At 36.1% G+C, this 25689-nt stretch overlaps 1 protein-coding gene across 1 annotated transcript in view; it reads right to left on the bottom strand.

Moving 5' to 3' along the window:
• AR (androgen receptor) overlaps window positions 1-25689 on the bottom strand; it is a 194866-nt gene that overhangs the window by 56603 nt on the left and 112574 nt on the right. The window lies entirely within an intron of this gene.

The following is a 25689-nucleotide window of genomic DNA, read 5'->3' as shown; positions in this document are numbered from 1 at the left end:
AAAGAAATAAAACAGGGTGTTGTGATAAGATGAGAGAGTTAATTTAGGTAGAGTGAGGAAAAATTCTCTGAGGATGAGGCTTTGAGCTGAAACTTGAAAAACAGAATGATATAGACATACAAAGAGCCAAGGGGAAAATTTCCAAGATAAATAATAGCTTAAAGTCATGAACTAATTTAGTGTGTTGTAAGAACAGCAAGATGGACAGTGTGGCTGGGATATGATAAAGGAGGAGGGGCAGTAGGAAAATTTGATTCAATGTCAGAACCAGGTTGTATAGGGAAGTAATACGCAACCTTGGCTGGAAGTGAGAATCACCTGGGGAGCTTTTAAAAAATACTTATACCATTGTTTATCTTTTCATCGTTGAGTTGTATGAGTTGTTTGTATATTTTGGAGATTAAGCCTTTGTCAGTTGCATCATTTGCAAAGATTTTCTCCCATTTCGTGGGTTGTGTTTTTGTTTTTTTAAAATGGTTTTCTTGGCTGTGCAAAAGCTTTTGAGTTTAATTAAGTCATGTCAGTTTATTTGCATCTTTATTGTCATTATTCTAGGAGGTGGATCAAACAAGATGTTGTTGTGATTTATGTCAAAGAGCATTCTGCCTATGTTTTCCTCTAGGAGTTTTATAGTATCTGGCCTTACATTTAGGCCTTTAACCAATTTTAAGTTTATTTTTGGGTATGGAATTAGAGAATGTTCTAAATCCATTCTTTTACATGTGGCTGTCCACTTTCCCAGCATCACTTATTGAAGAGACTATCTTTCTGCCACTGTATGTTCTTGCCTCCATTGTCATAGATTAGTTGACTGTAGGTGCTTGGGTTTATTTCTGGGCTTTCTATCCTGTTTCATTGATCTATATTTCTGTTTCTGTGCAAGTACCATACTGTTTTGATGACTGTGGCTTTGTAGTATCATCTGAAGTCAGGGAGTCTGATTCCTTCAGTTCTGTTTTTCTCTTTTCAATAGTGCTTTGGTTATTCAAGGTCTTGTGTGTTTCTATACAAATTTAAATTTTTTTTGATCCAGTTCTATAAGGAATGCAATTGGTAATTTGATAGGGATTGCATTCAATCTGTAGCTTGCCTTAGATAGTACTGTCATTTTGACTATACTGATTCTTCCAATCCAAGAGCATGGCATATCTTTCCATCCACTTGTGTTATCTTTGATTTCTTTCATTGGTGTCTTATAGTTTTCAGAGTACAAGTATTTTATCTCTTTAGGTAGGTTTATTCCTAGGTATTTAATTCTTTTCTATGTGATGGTAAATGGTATGGTTTCCCTAATTTCTATTTCTGAACTTTCATTGTTAGTATATAAGAATACAATTGTTTTCTATGTATTAATTTTGTATCCTATGACTTTACCAAATTAATTTATGAGCCTTAAATGTTTTCTGGTAGTGTCTTTAGGATTTTCTAGCTATAGCATCACACCGTCTGCCAACAGTGATAGTTTTACTTATATTCCAATTTGGATTCCAACCCAAATGAAAAATGGGCAGAAAACCTAAATAGACCTTTTTCCAAAGAAGACATACAGATGGTCAACAGCCACCTGAAGAAATGCTCAACATCACTAATTATGAGAGAAATGCAATTCAAAACTATGATGAGGTACCACCTCACACCAGTTAGAGTAGCTATCTTCAACAAGCCAACAAACAACAAATGCTGGAGAGGATGTGAAGAAAAGAGAACCCTTCTTCACTGTTTGTGGGAATTCAAATTGGTACAACCACTATGGAAAACAGTATGGAGGTACCTCAGAAAACTAAATATAGAACTACCATATTATCCATCAATCCTACTCCTGGTCATGTATCTGGATAATACTTTCATAGAAAAAGATACATGCACCCCTATATTCATTGCGGCATTATTCACAATAGCCAAGACATGGAAGCAACACAAATATCCATCAACAGATAAATGGATTAAAAAGATGTGGTACATATATACAAAGGAACACTAATCACTCATAAAAAAGGACCAATTAATGCCATTTGTAGCAACGTGGCTAGAAAGAGAGATTCTCATACTAAGTGAAGTAAGTCAGAAAGAGAAAGACGAACACTATATGGTATCAGTTATATGTTAATTCTAAAATATGGCACAAATCATCATTTGTATTTGTATCTACAAAGCAGAAACAGATCATGGACATGGAGGGCAGACTTGTGTTTGCCAGGGGGGAGGGGGAGAGAGGGGGATGGATAGGGGTTATGGGGTCCTTCTGTACATCACAGGGAACTATATTCAGTCTCATGGGTTAGAACATGATGGAAAATGAAAAAAAGAATGTGTGTGTATGGGTCACTTTGTTGTACAGCAGAAACTGAAGGAACACTGTAAATTAACTACACTCTAATAAAAAATTTTAAAAATACCTATACCTGGTTTCAATCTCAGGGGTTCTAGTTCAATTAACTCAGGGGTATAGGTGAGCACTGAGCTTTGTTTTGTTTTGTTTTCACATTCTTCTATTGCTTCTAATGTGCAGCTAGGGGAGAAAACTGCTGATGTTGGATCTTGCCAGTGAGTTGACTGCTTATGTAGTTTTGCAGCTGACACCGCATTAATAATAAGACAAGTATTTGACAATGAAATAGCATTTGACAGTTCACAAATCCCCTTGCTTTCTTTGCTTCTCTGGAGACTAGTGAGGTTCAGTTTACTCAGATGAGTACTGTGGGGTGCACCAAACATATGATTTCCTTCAGATGGGATTTTGAAAGACCATCTTGGAGATGTACAGGCTCCAACCTCACCAAGAAAAATACTATGAAGAATAGCCAGCTCACTTCTGACAAGGTCATTTGACATTTGGTCAGATCCAAGTTTTACATTCTCAAGCTGTCTTCCTTTAGGCTCCATCCAGTATTGTGCTGGAGTTGGCTTGTAGTGATTCATAAAAGCAAATTCTGAGCATCTCTTCACAATTTCACATTCAGTGCTCTTTTACTGGTAGCTTGAAATTGGTCCTCATAAGTGTATCTACACCATACAAATCATCAAACGCTACAATTATCAAGGCTTCCCATTTGCACTTGCCCCTTTGCAGGAAGAAATCCAGTTTATCGGCACAATACTGGTTCCACCCTTCTGATAAGCTTTGCTTCTTTCTAGGTGATTCTGACTTTTCTCCATACACTTTCATCTCAGCATACCTCTAGGGCTTGGTAATATGATTAGAAACACAGTTTATGTAGTCTCAATCGCATTCTAAAAACATACTGTCATCTTCCTATGCTTTACCCAATAGATGTGTTCCTGAACAGTGGTGTATAAATTATATTTCTTTAAACTGAAGTCTCATTTGAGTGTACAGTGAGGATCACTTAAAGAAACACTCTATTGAGCATCTCTATAAGGTCAAGAAAATAATTCGTAGTTCCCATCGTGGCGCAGTGGTTAACGAATCCGACTAGGAACCATGAGGTTGCGGGTTCGGTCCCTGCCCTTGCTCAGTGGGTTAACGATCCAGCGTTGCCGTGAGCTGTGGTGTAGGTTGCAGATGCGGCTTGGATCCAGCATTGCTGTGGCTCTGGCGTAGGCCAGCAGCTACAGCTCCGATTGGACCCCTAGCCTGGGAAGCTCCATATGCCGCGGGAGTGGCCCAATAAATAGCAAAAAGACAAAAAGAAAAAAAAAGAAAAAAGAAAATAATTCAATAATTCTTCTAATATTAACAGTAACTATTTCATTTATAAGTTTTATCAGATATAGATTCTGCATAATCTGTCCAACCATAAGGATGAGAATTTGGCAAAAACTTTCAAAATTAAAATATACTTTGATTCAGCACATGTTTGCACATTTGTGGCATGACATATATACAAGAACATTGTCTGCAACATTTTTTTATAATAGCAGAGGACTTAAAACAACATAAATGCCCATCAATAGGTAGAGTCACAAAATACAGCCATTTAAAAATTAAGCAGTTCTACACAAACTGAGTGGAACAGTCTCCAAGATACACTACAAAGTAGGAAAAAAAGATCAAAACAACACATCTATTTGGAGATTAAATACACATGAGACAACAATAATACAAATGAGTATAAAACAGTTGGGATTGAGGCAAGAAGTATAAGTTACAGATTGACTCCAATGGCTCAGTGTGACACCTTGGCCAAGTCATTGCTTTCCACTGACCCTCAGTTTCTTCATATATATAACATGATAGGAGAACATGATGAGGAGAATTCAGTACTCTCTCAATAAATTAATATTAAGTGTCTAGAGATTGAGACTATCAGGCATAGACTGTGAAGCTTCTATTACCTGTTCTTAGATATTTGTTAACTGGCAATGAAGCATGATCTGGTGGCAGGAGCAACGTCTTAGGAGTCATAGGGACTGGATTATGTGTCCCCAAAATGTCATTTACTAGTTGTGACAAGTAGCATAAACTTGGGAAAGGAGCATAAACCTCTCCAAATCTGTTTCCTCCTTTGTAAAACTGGTATCACATCATCCATCTTTGTGGAGCCATAAATATATAAAATAATATAGGTAAAACATCTGGAAAATTTTGGGTACTTATTTAAAAAGAGTTCTTCGAATGGTGTGCATTCTCCTTGAATCACATGGAATGTGGGAAGAAATGATCAAGGCTGAAGGTACTGCCGAAATATTTATTCTGCAGCACTCAAGGGACTTTACATGTTATTTCTTTATCAAGTGCTCCACAATAAAGAGCTTTAATCAAATTACTCAGATTTTTCTTCCTATATAGTTCTAAAAATAAAGGGTACCTGAGATGATAACACATAGGACTGGAGGCACATATAAATGAAATAATGTGTACAAAACACCTAATACAATATCTGGTCCTCATAGGCATTTGGTAAATATTGAAATAAAAGAGAAAGAGGATTAAATTAATTATTTTTAAAAAATAGGACTTAGGAGAGTATATACAAAGAATTGGGCAAAGTGGGTAATATTTGTTACATAATGTCATCAGAAGACAAAATAAGGGAATGATAATCTGTATAGTAAGAGAAATTCAAACAGCTTGCAAATGTTAAGTTAAACTCCTAATATTAAAGAAGAATTCACAGAGGGAGTAATCTTGACGGAAACACAGAATTTCATTAAGTGAAAAAAACACAGGTTTAGAGCATTACAGACAGAGGAAATAATGTATTTGAAAAGGCGTGGAAGTTATAAAGAACCAAGAGTGATGGATGAAGCAGGCTGTGAAATTAATGACTTGTTGATCAACAAGCAATAAAATATTCAATCAGTCTTGACCAAACACATTGACTCCATCCACTTTTTATTTTCCTATCTACTAAAAACGAAGTTTTTTTTTTCTTTTTACAACTACTTTATTACAGCAAAATGGGTTTGAATGTTCTTTCCCCCAACTTCTGCTTTTGCCTGCATTTTGATTACTATCTTAAAGACCAGTTTCTAGAACTGACCAATAGGCATGGCCAGGAAAAATGACATCTGGAGGCTAGTGGGGCATTTGAAGGAATACTGACTACTTACTTTAAGTACTCCTAAACTTTACCTTCCACCTTCAGAGAGAAGAAGGCAGGGAGACTACATCTATCAAGAAAGGCCCACACAACCATCCATTTGTCATAAAGATAATGTCTTTTCCTGCCATACACTTGACTTGTCCAAAAGACTTCTTACCAAAAATGCTGAAATAACTGAAAGACAAAAATAATGGTCACTGACAAAATGATGTCTCATTAATCTTAAAATTCTTCTATAATGCATAATTCAAGAAAAGTGAATAAAACTACTCCTTTTCACTTGTGCTTTGGAAAGTCAAGAGAATTCAAAGGTACATTTTGGAAGGGTTTCCCCAATGAAAACCAAACCATTCCTCCCCACAAAAAACCATCACCTTGGCCAACTTGAGGAACAAGAGCTGAAAATGGGGCTAACTTTGTCTCTTCTTTTTTCCCTGTCTTGGGAGCCCCCAAGTATCTGAGGGCATATGCATTTTGGAATGTATTTTTAGAACCAAGGGCACCAGAAGTTTCCCTGGAAAATACAGGGGTAATCTTTTGCTCCAAAACATGTAAAACATGAATACATCTTAATAGTCTAGGGCTAGGAGAATTGCAAAATTCCAGTTTTGAAAGAGGCTCACCTTAGAACATCAGGAATGTCAAATTATTTTCAACTAATGACAAGTTATACTGATGTTACTCAGACTTAGCTATTCTTACATTGAGTGTGCCCTCACTTTATTCCTGAAACACACACCAATAGTAATCAGTTCATATATGTTCAGAATCTTTCTAAATCATACAATTTTTATTACTCCTACCTTGCATTTGTAGGTATCTTTACACCTTACTGAGATAATATCCCCATGCATTATCTTCTTTGAGCCTCACAACAATGTATAAGGTACTCAGAGAAGTTATTATTATTATTATTATTATTATTATTATTATTTTATAAATGATGAAACTGAATTTAAGAATGTTTAACAGAATTGTCCAAGCTCACATAAAGTAAGAGAGGAAATCATTGCCACACTGAGTATTCTCTAATCTGATTATTTTCCAATAGTTTTTCAAAATCCAACAAAAATGTTAAGTTACAGTCACTCTGCTATGTCCTAGAGGGCATGAAAACCATTTTATCCATTATTGCATTAGGAGATACATGAAAATGTTAAAATATAGACTTTCTGGAGATAAGTTATTTGGGAAAGTTCATTTAGGTGGACCATTTCTTTTACCTAACAATATTGGAAAAATAAAAGCATTGGAAATAGAGGATAATATTCATTGCGTCATTTAAAAAATCACTAAACACCTACTAAGTACCAGAATCTGTACTAGATACTGCTTTCCATGCCCATATAACAGATAAAATATTAAGATAAACCTAGGACAAATTAATTAATTAATTGAATATATATTAAATACCTACTTCATGCCAAGAAATGTTCTAGATGCTCAGGATATATCAGTTAACAAATAATAAAAAATCCCTATCTTGTTGTCAGAGACAAGATAGTGGAGTATAAGGACTCAAGTTCACCTCCTCACATGAAAACACCAAAATCAAAACTAACCACTGAACAAACATCAACAAAATAGATTGAGAACTTCCAAGAAAGATATCCTACACTGCAAGACAAAGAAGAAGCCACATTGAGAGGGTAGGAGGGGTGCTTTCATGATATAAGCAATCCCATATCTACCAGGTTGGTGAACCACGGATTGGAAAATAACTGTATCACAGAGGCTCTCCCACAGGAGTGAGAGTTCCAAACTCCATGTTAGGTTCTGCAGCCTGGGGGTCTGGCTTTGGGAGTAGGAGTTGCCTAAGCATTTGGCATTAAAGGCTAGCAGGGCTTGAGCTCAGGAGCTCCCAGGGCAAAGCAGGGACTCCATAAGAATCTGGGTCAGACTTACCTGAAAGTCTCCTGGGAAAGCAGGGGGCAGCTCTGGCTCACTGTGGGGGAAGGACACTGAAGGGGGAGGTCTCAGGGAGTAAACATCAGTGTGAGCATCCCCAGAGGCTGACATTTTGAAAAATATGGCCACACCTCTCACGGCTGAGAAGCCAAGAAAAACAGCAAACAGGGTTGGAACACAGAACCATCCATCAGAAAACAGGATGCCTAAAGTCCTCCTAGGCACACTGCCACCTCTAATCACACCCGGAAATAAAGCCCCACCCAACAGAAGGACAACACTCAGCTCCATGCACCCATAGGAAGGCACCAGTCTCTCCCATCAGGAAGCTGGCTATAAGCCCCTGAATCAACTTCACCCAAAAGGGAGCAGACACCAGAAACAGGAAAGGCTACAACACTGTAGCCTGCAAAAAGGAGACTACATTAAAAGCTACACAAAATTAAAGGGCAGAGGAATATGAGCCAGACAAGTAAGTGAACTGGAGATAGCAACCTACATGGAAAAAGACTTTAGAGTAATGACAGTACAGATGATTCAATATCTTGGGGTAAAAAAACTTGAGGGAAAGATTAAGAAATTACAAGAAATGTTTAACAAAGAAGTAGAAGATTTAAAGATTAAACTAGCACAATAACCAAGATAAAAAAGAAATTCACTAGAAGGAACCAATAGCAGAATAAATGAGGCAAAGGAACAAAAAACAAAGTGGAAGACAGACTGGTAAGAATCACTGACATGGAAAAGAATGAATAAAAAAGAATGAAAAGAAATGAGGACAGTCTAAAAGAACTCTTGGACAAGTTTAAACACACCCACATTTACATTACAGGAGTGCCAGAAGGAGGCGAGAGAGACAGGGCTAGAGAAAATGTTTGAAGAGATAATAGCTGAAAACTTCTCCAACATGGGAAAGGAATCACTCAAATAAATCCAAAAAGTACAATAAATACTATATAGAATAAAACCAAGGAGGAATACAATGAGACACATATTATCCAACTGACCAAAATTAAAGATGAAAAAAAAATAATGAAAGCTGCTAGGGAAAAGCAATAAATAACATACAAGGGAACCATGATAAGATTATCAGCTGAATTTCAGTAGAAACTCTACAGACCAGAAGGGAGTGGCATGGCATATTATTTTGCATTTTTATGTTGTTATTTATTTCATTTTTTTTCTTATTTTTACAGCTGCACCTGTGGTATATGGAAGTTCCTGATCCAGGATCAAATCAGAGCTACAGCTGAGGGCAGGTCCATATTCCAGCTAAACCTATGACCTATGCTGCAGCTTTCAGCAATACTGGATAATAACCCACAGAGCAAGGCCAGGAATGTATTCCACATCCTCACAGAGACAATGTCGGGCCCTTAACCTTCTGAGCCACAACAGGAACTCCAGCATGATATACTTAAAGTGATGAAAGGAAAAAAAAACTACAACCAAGGATAGTCTACTCAGCAAGGATCTCATTCATATTTGAAGGAGAAATAAAATGCTTTATAGATGAGAATTCTATAAGAATTATAAGAGAATTCAACACCATCAAACCAGCTTGGCAACAAATGCTAAAGGAACATCTCTAGGTAGAAAAGAAAAATGGGCACTTCCAGAGGGCAGGTGGGCTGGCCAGGTCTCTCCGCAGTAGAGGGGCACTCCCAAATGTCCACTGACAGACAACTGGATTAGGAAGATGTGGTATATATACACAATGGAATACTACTCACCCATAAAAAAGAATGTTGTTGCAGCAACATGGATGGAACTAGAGACTCTCATACTGAATGAAGTAAGTCAGAATGAGTAAGACAAATATCATATGATATCACTCATATCTGGTATCTAATATATGGCACAAATGAACCTTTCCACAGAAAAGAAAATCATGGACTTGGAGAATAGACCTGTGGTTGCCAAGGGCGAGGGGGAGGGAGAGGGATGGATTGGGAGCTTGGGGTTAACGGATGCAAACTCTTGCTTTTGGAATGGATTAGCAATGAGATCCTGCTGTGAAGCACTGAGAACTATTCTAGATACTTACAATGGAGCATGACAATGGGAGAAAAAAGTATGTATACTTGTATGTGTAACTGGGTCCCCATGCTGCACAGTGAAATAAAAAATTGTGTTGGGGAAATAAAAATACAAAAATAAATAAATAAATTTTTTAAAAATAAATTAATTAAAAAACAAATAATGAAAAAAGAAAAGAAAAGGCCACAACTAGATACAAGAAAATTACAAATGAGAAGGCTCACTAGTAAGGGCAAACATACAGTAAAGGAAGGAAATCATACACACACAAGTATGATACTAAAACCAGCAATCATGAGAAGAGGAGGGTACAAATGTAAGATACTGGAAATGCATTTGCAATTAAGAGACCAGCAATTTAAAACAATCTTGTGTGTGTACATATATATATATATATATATATATATATATATATATTCCTATATCAAAACCACATGGTAACCACAAACCAAAAATCTACAACAGATATACACACAAATAAGAAAAAACAACCCAAACACAACACTAAGACAGTCATCAAACCACAAGAGAAGAGAACAGAAGATGAAGAGAGGGAAAAGAACCAACAAAAACAAATCCAAAACAGTGAACAAAATGGCAATAAGAACATAGATATTGATAATTACCTTAAATGTAAATGGAAATGAACTAAGCAACTCAACCAAGACATAGATTAGCTGAATGGATACAAAAATAAGATACACACACACACACACACAAGTGAGCCACTTAAGTTCCACAAGAGACCCACTTCTGTCTATCAGAGACCCACTTCAGTTCTAGGGACACATACAAACTGAAAGTGAAAGGACAGAAGAAAGCTGGAGTAGCAATACACATACCAAACAAAATAAACTTTAAAATAAATATGGTGACTAGAGACTAAGAAGGACATCGCCATTACATAATGATCAAAAGATCAATCTAAGAAGAAGATACAGAGATATAACAATGGTAAATAGATGCCCACCCAATACAGAAGCATCTCAATAAATAAGGCAACTAACAGCCATAAAAGGATGAAATCAACAATAACACAATAACAGTGTGGGAGTTTAACACCCCACTTACAACAATGGACAGAACACTGAGAGAATCCAGACAGAAAATAAAAAAGGAAACCAGGTTTTAAATGATGCATTAGACTAGATAAACTTGATAGATATTTATAGAACATTCCAACTGAAAGAAGCAGAATACACATTCTTCTCAAGTGCAAACAGAACATTCTCTAGGATAGATCACATTCTGGGCCACAAATAAAGCCTCAGGAAATTTAGAAAACTGAAATCTTATCCATCATCTTTTCTGACCTTAGGGCAAAGAGATTAGAAACCTAGTATAAGAAAAAAACATTTGCAAAACATAAACATGTGGAAACTAAATACTATGCTACTAAACATCTAATGGATCAATGAAGAAATCAAAGAGAAAATCAAAAAATACCTAGACGCAAATGACAACAAAGACACAGCAATCCAAAACCTATGGGATGTGGCAAAATAAGTTCGAAGAGGGAAGTTTATGGCAACACAAGCCTACCTCAGGAAACAAGAAAAATCTCAAACAACTTAACCTTACACCTAAAGCAACTAGAGAAAAGAATACTAAAACCTAGAGTCAGTTGAAATGAAGAAATCATAAAGATGAGAGGAGAAATAAGTGAAATAGAGACTACAAGAACAATGGAAAAGAGCAATGAAATTAAACTTGATTCTCTAAAAAGATCAACAAATTCAATAAGCCTTTAGCCAGAATCCTCAAGAAAAGAGAGAGAGGGTTCAAATCAATAAAATTAGAAATGAAAAAGGAAAAGTTACAACAGAAATACAAAGGATCATAAGAGACTATAAGCAACTATATGGCAATAAAATGAACAACCTAGAAGAAATGGACAAATTCTTAGAAAGATGTAATCTTCCAAGACTGAACCAGGAAGAAATAGAAGAGATGCATGGACCAATCACAAGTACTGAAATTGCAAATGTAATATTAAAACTTCCAAAGAACAAAGTCCAGGACTGGATGGCTTCACAGGCAAATTCTATCAAACATTTAGATAATAGATAAAACCTATCCTTCTGAAACTCTTCCAAAAATTGCAGACGTAGGAACATTTCCAAACCCAATTGGTATCACCCTGATACCAAAACCAAACAGAGATACTACAAAAAAAGAGAAAATTACAGGCAAATATTGCAAAAATCCTCAATAAAATACTAGCACACTGAACCCAACAATATGTTAAAAGGATCATACACTATGATCAAGTGGGATTGAATTCAGGGATCCAATATCTGGAAATCAATTAGAATGATACATCACATTAACAAACTGAATAATGAAAGAATAAAAGAACTAAGGTTATCTCAATTGATGTATAAAAAATCTTTTGACAAAATACAATACCTAGTCTGATAAACCTCTCCAGAAAGTGGGCATAGTGGGACCCTACCTTAATGTAATAAAGGCCAACTATGACAAACCCAGAGCTAACATCATTCTCAATGGTGAAAAGCTGACAAAATTCCCACTATGATCAGGAACAAAATAAGGATTTCTACTCTCACCACTCTTACTCAACATAGTTTTGGAAGTGCTAGCCACAACAAGCAGAGAAGAAAATGAATGAAAAGGAATACAAGTTGAAAAAGATGTCAAATTATCAGTTTTCTGATGACATAGAAGATCTTTCAGAAGCTACCAGAAAACCTTTTGAGCTCAGCAATGAATTTGATAATGTTGCAGGATACAAAATTAATACAGAGAAACCTAATGCATTTCTGTATATAACAATGAAAGATCAGTAAGATAAATAAGGGAAACAATCCCATTTACCATCACATTAAAGAGAATAAAATACTTATGTATAAACCCACCTAAAGGGACAAAAGAACTATACTCTGAAAACTATAACACACTGATGAAATAAATTTTAAAAATTACACAAAGAGATGGAAAGATATACTATGCTCTTGCATTAGAAGAATCAATATTGTCAAAATGACTATATGACCCAGGGCCATCTACAGATTCAACATAATCCCTATCAAATTATCAATGGCATTTTTCACAGAACTAGAAAAAAAATGAAAATTTTTATGTAATCACAAAAGAATCTGAATAGCCAAAACAATCCTGAGAATGAAAAATGGAGCTGGAGAAATCAGGGCCCATGATTTTAGACTACACTACAAAGCTACAGTCATCAAAACAGTATGGTACCAGCATAAAAACAAAACTACAGATCAGTGGACTAGGATAGAAAGCTCAGAAATAAGCCCACACACTTATGGTCAACTAATCTATAACAAAGAAGGAAAGAATATACAATGGAGAAATTAAAGTCTCTTCAATAAGTGGTGCTGGGAAAACTGGACAGCTACATGAAAAGAATTGAATTAGAACACTCTCTAACACCATACACAAAAATAAACTCAAAATGGATTTAAGATTTAAAGACCAATACTACAAAACTTAGAGAAAATATGGGACATACATTCTCTGACATGAACTGAAGCAATATCTTTTCAGATCCTCTTCCTAGAGTAATGAAAATAAAAAAAAATTAAACAAACAGACCTAAATAAAGTGAAATGTTTTTGCACAACAAAGGAATCCATAAACAAAACTAAAAGACAACCCCAAGAATGGGTGAAAATATTTGCAAATGATGTAGATTCCAAGGGATTAATCTCCAGAATATACAAACAACATATGAGCCGAACAGCCATAATCAAAAAGTTTACAAACAATAAATGCTGGAGAGAGTACAAAGAACAGCAAACCCTCTTACACCATTGGTGGGAATGTACATTCCCCAAACAACTCTGGAAAACAGTATGAAGGTTCCTCAAAAAAACAAAAACAGAACTACCGTATGATTCAGCAATCCCACTCCTGGCTTTCTATCTGGAGAAATCCATAATTTGAAAAGATATATGCACCCTAATATTCATTACAGCTCTATTTACAGTAGCTGAGACATGGAAGCAACTAAATGTTTATCAATAGAGGAAAGGATAAAAAGAATGAAACAATGCCTTTTGAACATCATGGGTGGACCTAAAGATTATCATACTAAGTGACATTAGTCAGACTGTGAAAGATAAACATGATATGATATCACTTATGTGGGAATATAAAAAAAGGATACATGTAAACTTTTCTGCATAACAGAAACAGATTCCCAGACTTTGAAAACAAACTTATAGGTTACCAAAGTGGACAGGTGAGGGGGAGGGGTAGAATGAGGGTTTATAACTTACATATGCACACTAGTGTATATGGAATTGATGGTAAACAGGGACCAGCTGTATAGCAGAGGGAACTCTACCCAATATTCTGTGATAATCTATATGGGAAAAGAATCTGAAAAATAATGGATGTGCGTATATACATAACTGAGTCACCCTGTTGTACAGCAGAAATTATCACAACATTGTGAATCAACTATAATTCAATAAAACTTTGAAAAATGAAAAAAATCCCTGTCTGGACTAATATCCATTTTAATGTTTGTGGGGAGGTGTAGGAGGCAAGGAAGCAGAGAATAAACAATACACATAATAAATTTTAAAAATTCCATTGTATGTTTGAAAGCAACAAGTGCTATGTACAAAAACCATGGTACAGGGAATGGAGAGTGCTGAGTGACAATGATTTTAATTTGAGTGGTGTAGGCAGTTTAATTGAGGTGGCAATTGGCTAAACTTGAATGATCTGAGAATGTGAGCCACATAGGTATCTTAGGGAAGAGTACTCAAGGTTGAGGGAACAGTTGATACAGGCCCCTTATGTGAGAGAATGCTTGCCATGTTTGAGAATTGGCAAAGAAGATAGTGCAGCTACATCAGGGTGAAATGCAGTAGAAGGTAAGGTCTGAGAAGTCATTAATTTATAGGTAGAAGACTTGTACCATAAGCAACATAGGAATACACTAGAGGATTCTGTGTAGAGGAGAACATGGTCTGGATTCTATTTTTATAGCACATTCAGACACTAACATCTTTCTTTTTGCTTGTCAAATGAAAAACGACACTGGTGTAAGTGACTTTAGGAATAGGAGAAGGATCCTGAAAATCCAGTTAACTTTCAGGGTCATTTTTCCTGGACACTGAGATACTCACTTTTTTAAAGGTTGGGGAGTATACAATCAAAACATTTTAGACTGGAGTACTGTCAGAGAAAATGATAGAGTGAAGAACTAAAATTTTCTTCTCCATAAAAATAAGTTAGAAAACTGGCTAAAAGATGGTCAGTATAAACATTTTTAGAATGCTAGAAATTAACCAAATGATTATAGCAATCTGAGGAGGATTTATTCAAAGTTAAGACATTAAACTTGCTCTATTACCCAGCATCCCCTCCAAGCTGAATTGTAACCAGGAAAACCATCTATCTGTAATGGTGGTGAAAACCAGCAGCCTGGTAACCATTGGAAGAGGCAGAATGGGGCTGGGACTCCTTTAAAGCCCCTTTTCCAGAAAACTGTCATTATTTGACCTGTCTAGGTGTTCCCTGAAAGACTCAACTTTTAAGGCTATATTTATTTAACCTGACTTACAGCTTGCCCAATGTGAATAGCTTTTTCCCTGGGGAAATGTGTAGAAAATAATCAAAGACAAATATTGAACACCCTGGCTGGCTGAGTTGGTGGTAACAACATTTAGGCAAACAATGAGACAACCAAAAAGCTTAAAAGAGAAGTGGGGAAATAAGATGTCCATTAGAGGCTTTGAAAAGCTCCAACATTTCCCAGGCATCTGGAATTAGTTTTTAAAAAGTCGCTAAACATGCAAACAATAAAAAAGAACAACCAACAGCAACAACAAATCATGAGGTTTGGGAGGTGTAAATCCTGCCTGATAAGTAAGTATGTTAAGCGTAACTGGATTAAACACTGCTATTAAAAGACAGAGATTTGAGATTGAACTGGAAAAGATATATGACTGTATGCTGTCAACAAGATACATCTTAGATACAGAGACAAACAGTTTGAAAGTAAAAGGATAGAAGAAGTTTTTCCATGCAAACAGTAACTGAAGGAGAGCTGGAGTAGGTATACTGTTATCAAGACAAAAACTAGGCATCAAGACTAGAGACAAAGATGGACATGTTATAATGGTAACAATTTGAATCCATTTGGAAGACATACACTTATAAATATATGCATCTAATAACATAGCCCAAAAATATAGAGTAAAAACTGGCAGAATTGAAAGGAAAATAGGGTATCAAATTATAATTATAATAGAAATTTAAATACCCCACTTTCAATAAAGGATAGAACAAGTAAGCAGAAGAAAAGGGAAGTCGTGAACAATACTATAAACAAATAGACTTTACAAACATCCATACAATGCACCACACAAAAACACCATAATATATATTCTTCTTAAGTGCATATGGAACATCCTCCAGGAGAGAAAATACTTAGGGCCATAAAAAAATGTCTCAATAAATTTAAATGGATTGAAGTCATACAAAGGATGTTCTCTTATCAAAAGAGAATTAAATTAGGAAGTTTGAGAAATTCACAAATATGTGAAAGTTAAACAACACAGCATAGATAATTTTTCAAAGAAGAAATCATGAGGGAAACAAGAAAATGCTTTCAGATAAACTCATATTGAAAATACAAAATGTCAAAACTTTTGCAATTCAATGAAAGCAGTGCTTAGAGTGAAATTTATAGTTCTAAGTGGCTACATTTACATTATTTACAGCTATTGAGAAAGAGCTCAAATAAGGAAGATAACCTTTTACCTTAAGCCACTAGAAAAAGTAAACTAAAAACAAAGTAAGCAGGAGGAAAATAATAAAAAATGAGAACATAAATAAATGAAGTAGATAATAGAAAACAAAACAGAATATGAACAAAATCAAATCTTGGTTCTTTGGAAAAATCAACAAATTGAGAAACCTTTAACAAGCTGACCAAGAGGGAAAAAAAAGGACTCAAATTATGAAAATCAGAAATAAAAAATAAGATGATACCATTGAAGTAAAGATTATTTATTGAATCATATTTACTGAAATCTTATGGAAATATAAAAGATTGTATGGGAATACTACAAACAATTATATGCTAACAAATTGAGTAACACAGATGAAATAGAGAAATTACAATCTACCAAATATGACTCAAAAATAAATATGAAGTGTGAATAATCTTTAACAGATATATTAAATTAGTAATAATAATAATAATGTTCATATTTATCTATTTTCCACAAAGAAAAGGCCAGGGACAAATGACTTTATTAGGAAATTCTACCAAATGTTTAAAGAACTAATACCAATTTTTCACAAACACTTTCAAAAAAGAAAAAGATGAGGGAACACTTTCCAATTCATTTTATAAAGGTATTATTACCCTGACAACAAAGTGAGACAAAGATAGTACAAGAAGAAAAGTACAGGTCATACTGTCTTATAAATACAGAGTGAAAATTTGAACAAAATACTAGCAAACCGAAACAGCAATATATAAAAAGGATTATAACCCATAATCAAGTGAGATCTATATCAGAAATTTAAGGTTGGTTCAACAAGCAAAAATCAATGTAATATAATATTTTAGTAGAATAAAAGACAAAGACCGCATGTGATCTGAACAGACTCAGAAAAAGCATTTGACAAAATCCAACCATCTTTCATGATAAAAATACTTCAACAAACCAGGAGTAGACGGAAACTTCCTCAACTTGATAATGAGTATTCTATGAAAAACCCACAGCTAACACCATACTTAATGGTGAAATACTGAAAAATTTCCCCCTAAGACTGGGAATAAGACAGAGATGTCTGCTCTCACCACTTCTATTCAACATTGTACTGGATGTTCTAGCCAGGGCAATTAGATAAGAAAAAGAAATAAAAGGCATACACATTGGAGAAGAAGATGTAAAACTATCTCTATTCAGAGATCACATTATCTTGTATGAAGAAAATTCTAAAAAAAATACAAAATAACCACTAGAGCTAATAAATGAATTCAGCAAGGATGCAGTATCATATATCAATACATACATATTAATTGTATTTCCAGATTAGCAATTAAACTAGCAATTAAATTAAATTAAATTAGCAATTAAACCAAGATTAAATTAAGAAAACAACTCCATTTACAAAAGCATCTAAAATAATAACATATTTAGGAATAAATTTAACAACAGAATTGTGAAACTTGCACTTTGAAAACTATAAAACATTATTTTTTTTTGTCTTTTTGCCTTTTCTAGGGCCGCACCCACAGCACATGGAGGTTCCCAGGCTAGGGGTCGAATCGGAGCTGTAGCCACCGGCCTACGCCAGAGCCACAGCAACTCGGGATCCGAGCTGCATCTGCAACCTACACCACAGCTCATGGCAACACCGGATCCTTAACCACTGAGCAAGGCCAGGGATGGAACCCGCAACCTCATGGTTCCTAGTCTGATTCGCTAACCACTGAGCCACGACGGGAACTCCGAAAACATTATTGAAAACAATTGAAGAAAAGCTTAGTAAATGGAAAGACATCTTGTTTTCACGAATCTGAAGACTTAATATTATTAACATGACAATACCCCTCACATTGATCTACAGGTTCAATGAAATCTCTATCAAAATCCCAGCTGTCACTTTTCCTGAAATTGACAAGGTTTTTCAAAATTAAGTATGAAAATGCAAGTGTTCTAGAATACCCAAAACCATCTGAAAATGAAGGACAAATTTGGAGAACTCACACTTTCCCATTTCAAACTTTACTACAAAGCTACAGTAATCAAGATAGTCTGCTGGTTTCATAAAGACATATAGTTCAATGAAATAGAACTGAGAATCCAGATATAAATAAGCTCATATACTTATGATTTATAGTTTTTCAACAAGGATATTAAGATGACTCTATGGAGAAAGAATGCCTTTTTAAACAAATAATAGTGGGACAACAGGATATCTTTTGCAAAATAATGAAGTTGGACTCTCACTTCATATCATAGAAAAAATTAACTCCAAATAGATCATAGACCTGAATATAATAGGTAAAACTACAAAATTATTTGAATAAAGGACAGGAGTAAATGTTTGTGACCTTGGATTAGGCATGGAGTTTTAGATATGACACCAAAATACAAGAAATAAAAGGAAAAAATAGAAAAACTGAACCTCACAAAAATTAATGATTTTGTTCTTTAATAGACACCATCAAAATGAGAATGCAATTTACAGAATGGGAGAAAAATGTTAGCAAATCATGTATCTAATAAGAGACTTGTATCCGGAACTCATAAAGAACTTTATGATTTTTCTTTTTTGTCTTTTTGCCATTTCTTGGGCTGCTGCCACAGCAGATGGGCTGCTGGCCTACACTAGAGCCACAGCAACGTGGGATCTGAGCCGCATCTGCAACCCACACCACAGCTCATGGCAACGCTGGATTGTTAACCCACTGAGCAAGGCCAGGGATCGAACATGCAACCTCATGGTTCTTAGTTGGATTCTCATGGTTTTTAGTCGGATTCCTTAACTACTGCGCCACGACGGGAACTCCCCAGTTCTCAATCATTCTGAGAGTCTACTATGGGATCCGGTGTTGCCGTGAGCTGTGGTGTGGGTTGCAGACGCGGCTCGGATCCTGCATTGCTGTGGCTCTGGCGTAGGCCGGTGGTTACAGCTCCGATTTGACCCCTAGCCTGGGAACCTGTATATGCCGTGGGAGTGGCCCAAGAAATGGCAAAAAGACAAAAAAAAAAAAAAAAGAATATTTACGAGTCAGTAGTAAAAAAGAAATAATCCAATCAGAATATGGGAAAAGGACATGAATAGTCATTTGTCTATAGAAAGTATACAAATGCTCCACAGCCATATGAAAAGATGCAAAACATCATCAATAGCCATTAGTGAAACACTATTTTGATTAGTGATTAGTGGTACTAATGAAATACCACTTCATACCCACTAGGATGGTAATAATAATTATAATAACAATAATGTAACAGGCAATAAGAGGATGTGGAGACATGCAAACCCTCTTACACTGATGATGGAAATGTTAAATGATGGCGCCTCTAAAAAAAAAAAAAACCAAAAATGTAGTCCTACAAAAAGTTAAATGTAGGTTTACCACATAACCCAATAATTATTATTTGGCTAGAAAAATGAATGAAGTACTAATACCTACTAAAAGAAGGATTAACCTTGAAAATACGCTAAGTGAAAAGATCCAGATGCAAACATCACATATTGTATTGTTCCATTTATATAAAATGTCCAGAGCTGAAAAATCCATATAGACAGAAAGTATATTAGTATTTGCCAGGGTCTGAGAGGAGGGGAAATTGAGAGTAATGCACAGAAGGTATCTTTTTGAAATGCTGAAAATGTGCTGGAATTTGATAGTGGTGAGGTTTGCACCCAACACTAGAAACTATGGAACTGCCTACTTATAAAGGGTGAATATTGTAGCATATGAATTTTATATTTAAAAAAAATCCTAGCATGCTTTTTTGGTACCAACACAGGAGTCAGAAAAGAAAATGAAGAATGCCTTGTAAGTTGTAGCCCAAAATTACTTAATTTATAAGGTCCTAACTTCAATATCATATATTTGTAAATATGGTAACATTAGCAAATCCCTTCCTATATACCACCCCGCAACATTGCCATTAAGTAGAAAAGGCAGATACCATTAACAGCTTTGCAGATGCAGAAGCAGAAGTCCAGAGACCTTTAGTGACTTGTCTAGTCACATGCTTGCTTGCTTTTTTCTAGAAGTGTTTATTCTGCCATTATGCCTGCATAAATTAGACTCTTTTCTAAAAGAAAATGAATTCTTTGACTCTTCCCAAATCTCATTCATTTCATCATCACCCATGTTCTTTCTTTCAATGAGAGCAAGATTCTATTTACCAGCAGTGCCATGGGGTGAAATTTCAAAATAGTCCTTTGAAACTGCAATCCTAATATTTCAGTATTAAGTCTTGGAAATGGCTACATCTACTATCAGTCTTTCCTCTCCTGTCCTCCCTTGGCTTTTCAATCATTCGTTTGTAACATGTAAAGATATCTAGAGGTATATGAAATACAATAGATAATTATAAAATGAAAAAATGGCTATCTTTATTAGATTGTGAAGGAGACAAGGATAAAATTCGTCATTTCAAAAAGTGTGTGGTACATAAATATTATCAGTTTACATTAGTTGAATTCATGAGTGAATTATTGATTGATCTTTAAATATTTTGTTGGCCAAGACATCTCTCTGTAATGTGGGTCCTAGATCATAAGGTTTTGAGAGTTTCCTAAAAGTATTAATTATCTTTCTGGATTGAAAAGATTCAACAAAGAGAGAACTGTAATTTTTATAAACCTTACATTTCATTCTTTCCCTCCATAATGGCTGTTTGAAATCCTGCTTCCCCTTCAGTATAAGTGAGATTGGTAAGGCTTCTCTATGGAATGCTAGCCTGGAGCCTCTCGGATGATGGATAGAACAGGTCAAGGGAAGCCAGAGGACAAAACTCAGCTTGCTGCCACCTCTTTGTCAGCCCACCACAGTCATTCTGACCCTGGTAGCTTGGGCATCAAAAGAAAACAAAGAAAAGGGCTGTGGAAACGATTTCTCAAGGTTCCTGTGTTAGCCAGGCAGGAATGCCCATGAGCTCAAAGTAAGTATATTAAAGGCCACAAGATGCCTCCAATGGGGAAAACAAAGTTTTGAGAGTGATGAAATTGAAAAAGCCCATATATTTGTAACTTACAACAAATAAATTCATTCCAATAATATAACTGCTCTTTCCCAATTTGTATACAGAAGCTTAGGACCCTGCCTTGCTTCCAAATGCCAGGTCAAAATCATATTTGCTTGGGATTAAAAAAACTAAGCAATGAAACAAGGGCTTGCTCTTAAAGCGAGTTTTGCTTTTGCCATAAACACTGCAACATATAGTCAAAGGCTTTCAGTAACTTCTTTGCAAGTAAGACTCAAAGCTTCACTGTAATGGGAAGGCATTCCTCATGGTCTCTCTTGACCATTTTCTGGCTACTGCTCACTTGCTGGAAGACAATAATTACCTCTATAAATAAAACTATCTGCCTGCCTAGCCTTATATCATGCAAAAGTAGTTAAACATATTATCAATCAATCTGGAGGTTATCTTTGCAACAGACCATTTTGAGAGGAATAAAACTCATTTCAAAGAGGTAATCATTCTGGTGTGACTGCAGATTGGAGAAGATGTGCCTTATGTTAATGAGCTATGTACACAGAAAACATGCAAATAAAGGAGTAATTTGTAAATAAAACTTTTCCCCCTGTAGACAACGCTTTGCGAAGAGTTTCCAAGGTGATCAGAGGCAAGTATCTATTTATCATGACCATGATTGTCCTGAACAATACTTATAGATACTTTGCAATTCACAGAGTGTTTTCACAAGCATTGACTCCTGTGGCTTTTTCAACCACTATATTATCTACATTTTATAGATAAAGAAAACAAGGCTTAGAGAAGTCAACTCAATTTCTTAAAGCTAAATCTACCATATCCTCACTGCTTTAAACATGTCTGAAGCTAAACAGAGGAAGGCTTATCCACAGGATCTATTGTCTAACATATTCCCTGAACTTTGAAGTTCTGGTTCCCAGAAGAGTGAGGTCTCTTTGAGGCAATATAACAATAACATTCTGCTCCAAAGAGGGTTCAGGTCACTCACAGGTGTTCCTAGCAACATGAGTGTCAAATGCTCACAAACCATAAACAGATTTGCTAAAAAGTGACCTTTCTCTTACTTCATGAGTGCAAGTTTTTGGCATTTCCCTAGGACCTCATTGGAGCACAGTGGATGAGTTAATAAACAAGAAAGAAAGGTTACCAAGTAAAGATTGGGCCAAGTTGACATGACCAAAAAGAGCCACTTTACAGGAAGATGATTAATGCCCAGAGAAATTTCATTATTATTTTATCTGGGATACCAAGGAATACAATACTACTTTTATTTTCTATACTGGATTTCCAATTTGTTCTTCCTTATTATTTACTAATGTGAATTTTGATGAATAGGAGCTCATTTCTATTGTGTTTTGGGAACTCAAAGAATGTGCTCTATATTTACACTCAAGGTGAAGAGTGGAAGAACAGTGAGTGGGTGGTGGCACTAGGAACCAAAGTGAGATAAATTGAGTCCCAAGGGGGATAGGGAATTCAGGGGGATAGAACCAGAAAATGCTGTCTCAATTCTTACAGGGCCCCTCTATCCTTAACCCTGCAGGGTGCCATGTTCTTTTCTCACTTGGGAGACCTGTTTTTTCCTCATATAGAATTCACATTTCTGCAATAGATCTTACAGTCTCCACCTAAACAAAAGATCTGAGTATCCAAAAGCCACAATCTCCAAACCATGTCAGTAAAATCAACCAATATGTAAATATACCCACCTGTTTCCCTCTAATTCCTCAAACGTGCCTACCACCCCTAATGATCTTCCCATTACAGAGAGCAGTGGCAGCTGGCCTCTATCCTGCATCAGTAGTCTTACCACTGTGTGACAACAGATGTGAACTTGTTATGTGTTGAATCTGTCATGCTGCCTTGAGTTCTATTCCTTATAGGTTTCTGATCCAAACACCTCATGGATGTCTTAGTCTCAAGAAGCTAGCATGGACCTGGGTATCCCCTCAAGCTCTGGCTCCTACAATTCTATCTAAAGCCAACTATTGGTTGCCCAGAACCCATTCATCTCACCCTAGTATAGAGTGATCTCACAAACCCACAACAATTCCAAGTCCTGTTAAGTATGTGAAACCTACTCATCTCTCTCCACACCTCTGCTTCCCTCTTCCCCTTCTGTTCTTTCATCCTGCCAAATGTTCAGTGCCTTAATTTGACCCTTGGCTCCTCAAAGCTTGCCATTTTGATGATCTATCTATTGTCTCCTACTCCACATAAGTGCTTTATGTTCAGAACGTGTTCTGAATCCCTTGTGCCTTTCAAAATTTATGATACCAATGTTCCTTTCTTCCATAATCATGCCAAGAAACATACTGATAACTTATGTGCCAACAGTATTTCCTGATAATGGCTGATTGTGTCCCGAGAAGCAGTCTTCCAAAACAGTTCCACACCTGGGAGAGTTTCAGACACTGTGACAGATCATGTATGGCAAGATACTTTCAAACAGAGGGGCCTTTCATAAATTCTTAAATCATAACACCTGATTTTGACTGTCTATACACTCATCTGCCCCTCTCTAATTCCTCAAAGGCATTTATTATTCTTAAAGATATGCCCATCACATGCTACCACTCTCAACCCCTGCTTTTTATTTTCCTTTTTCTTTCTTTTCGCCCCATGACATATGTAGTTCCTGGGCCAAGGATCAGATCTGAGCCACAGTTGTGACCTCACTTGCGGCAACACCAGATCCTTTAACCCACCGTGCTGGGCAGGGGATCGAATTTGCGTCCTGGTGCTGCACAGACGCTGTTGATCCCTTTGCACTACAGCAGAAATCCCTCAACACCTGCTTTTGATCCAGCATTTCCATTGGTGTAAATGAGTCCTAAGGAAATTTTAGAAAGAAAAAAAAGTAAAAGTAATGAACGTGAATACAGCCTAAGTATATGTAAACAATTTAAATATCCAGCAATAGAGGTATAAGGAAAAATAATAAAATGCAACTCTATAAATTATGTATGCATAAGGGCAAGACCTAAAATAAATTTTAAGTCATTGCTGTATTGAGGTAGAAGTCTCTTTAAAAAGCCATTAGTAGATAGTATAAATATCCAAATAAGTAATGTAATTTCACATATTTAAGATTGAAGGGCAAAACCCACTAGGCACCAATATGAGCCAGAAGAGAATTCAAGTGTATTAAATATAAAATCATGATTTCAACAAAGTGAAATTTCCACTAAGGAACTCAGTCTAGTGGAGGAAAAACAATGTATAAGCACATTACTGAAAAAAGATAAAGCAGGGAGTGGTAAGAACCACAAGAGAGGCACCCATGAAGTGCTGTGGGAGTACAAGAGAGCTGGGATACCTTTTGATGGGGGTGGGGGCTTCAAGGAAGAGGAGGCATTTGAGTGAGGCCTTGAAGGAAGGTGAGGCTTAAGGTTTTGGAGATGTGAAGAAAAAGCACTCGAGGAAGAGGGAGTAGTAGCCTGAATAAAGATGGGGAAGGGGAAAGCGTGGTGTGGGCATGTAATGGGATAATGGGACAGTTTATTGTCGTGGCACAGCCTCCTGCAGTATTTTGTTATTCTCCCATGGGAAATAATACTGATCATCCATTTCAGCAATAGAATGAAAAATGGAAAATGACTGACTGAGCTGGAATAAACGCTACTTTTCATTTGGGGGTTGACTTAATTAGTTTCTCCATTATTCTTAAATAACATTGCTTCTTTTGGGCTTTGATATAAACCAATCATTTGTTACACAATCATTTTATATTTATCTTTCTCATGACACTTAGCACAGGAGTATTTAATTTTTGTTCCCACATTGATACCCCCTACCAAACTTTGAGATCTTTGTGAGCAGTAGTGTGCCTCATTCATCACTGAGTTCCCAGGATCAAGCAGAAGGCCTAGATGATAATTAGCCTCCTGTGTGCTTTTCAGTTGCTCCTGTAGGACTGAGGGTATGTTTTATTCATCTCTCTCTCCCCAGCATTAAGCATAGGCTTGACATATAATAGATGCTGAATGTTTGTTGAACTGAGATGAATCAGTTCTCTTAATGTTCTCTTAGTCATTGAGCCTCGGTTTCCCTATTTGTAAAATAAGGGTAGTAAGAGTATCTACTACCTCATAACATTGTTGTGAAGATTAAGTAAACACTTGGTGTGGTGCCTAACACATAAAACATGTCCAGTAATTATTAGATACTATAATTATCATCACTGTTTGTTGTTGATTAGGCTTCCAGACCTACTGATGGGAACAAACCCCTCAAACTGTGCTGGCCTTGGTTAGGGCTATCCTTTGGTATGGGGAGCTATGCCTGTAGATTTTTCTCTCCCCTGTTCCATCATACCACTTATGCTGAACTTAAATACCCTGTTCAGTGTTAAGATTGTAGCTGACCTTGGAGGGCATGTCCACCAGACTGGAAGCTCCTTGAAAGGTCATTTCACATTCATCTCCCAGCCCACACAGGGCCTAACATAATACATGACTGTTGAAAAATGACTGAGTGAAAGCTGCTCACCTCTGGCTCTTCTTCCCTGCCACTACACTATA

Source organism: Phacochoerus africanus, chromosome X (assembly GCF_016906955.1).
Source record: "Phacochoerus africanus isolate WHEZ1 chromosome X, ROS_Pafr_v1, whole genome shotgun sequence".
NCBI lineage: Eukaryota > Metazoa > Chordata > Mammalia > Artiodactyla > Suidae > Phacochoerus > Phacochoerus africanus.
This window is presented reverse-complemented; position numbering and strand designations above follow the sequence as displayed.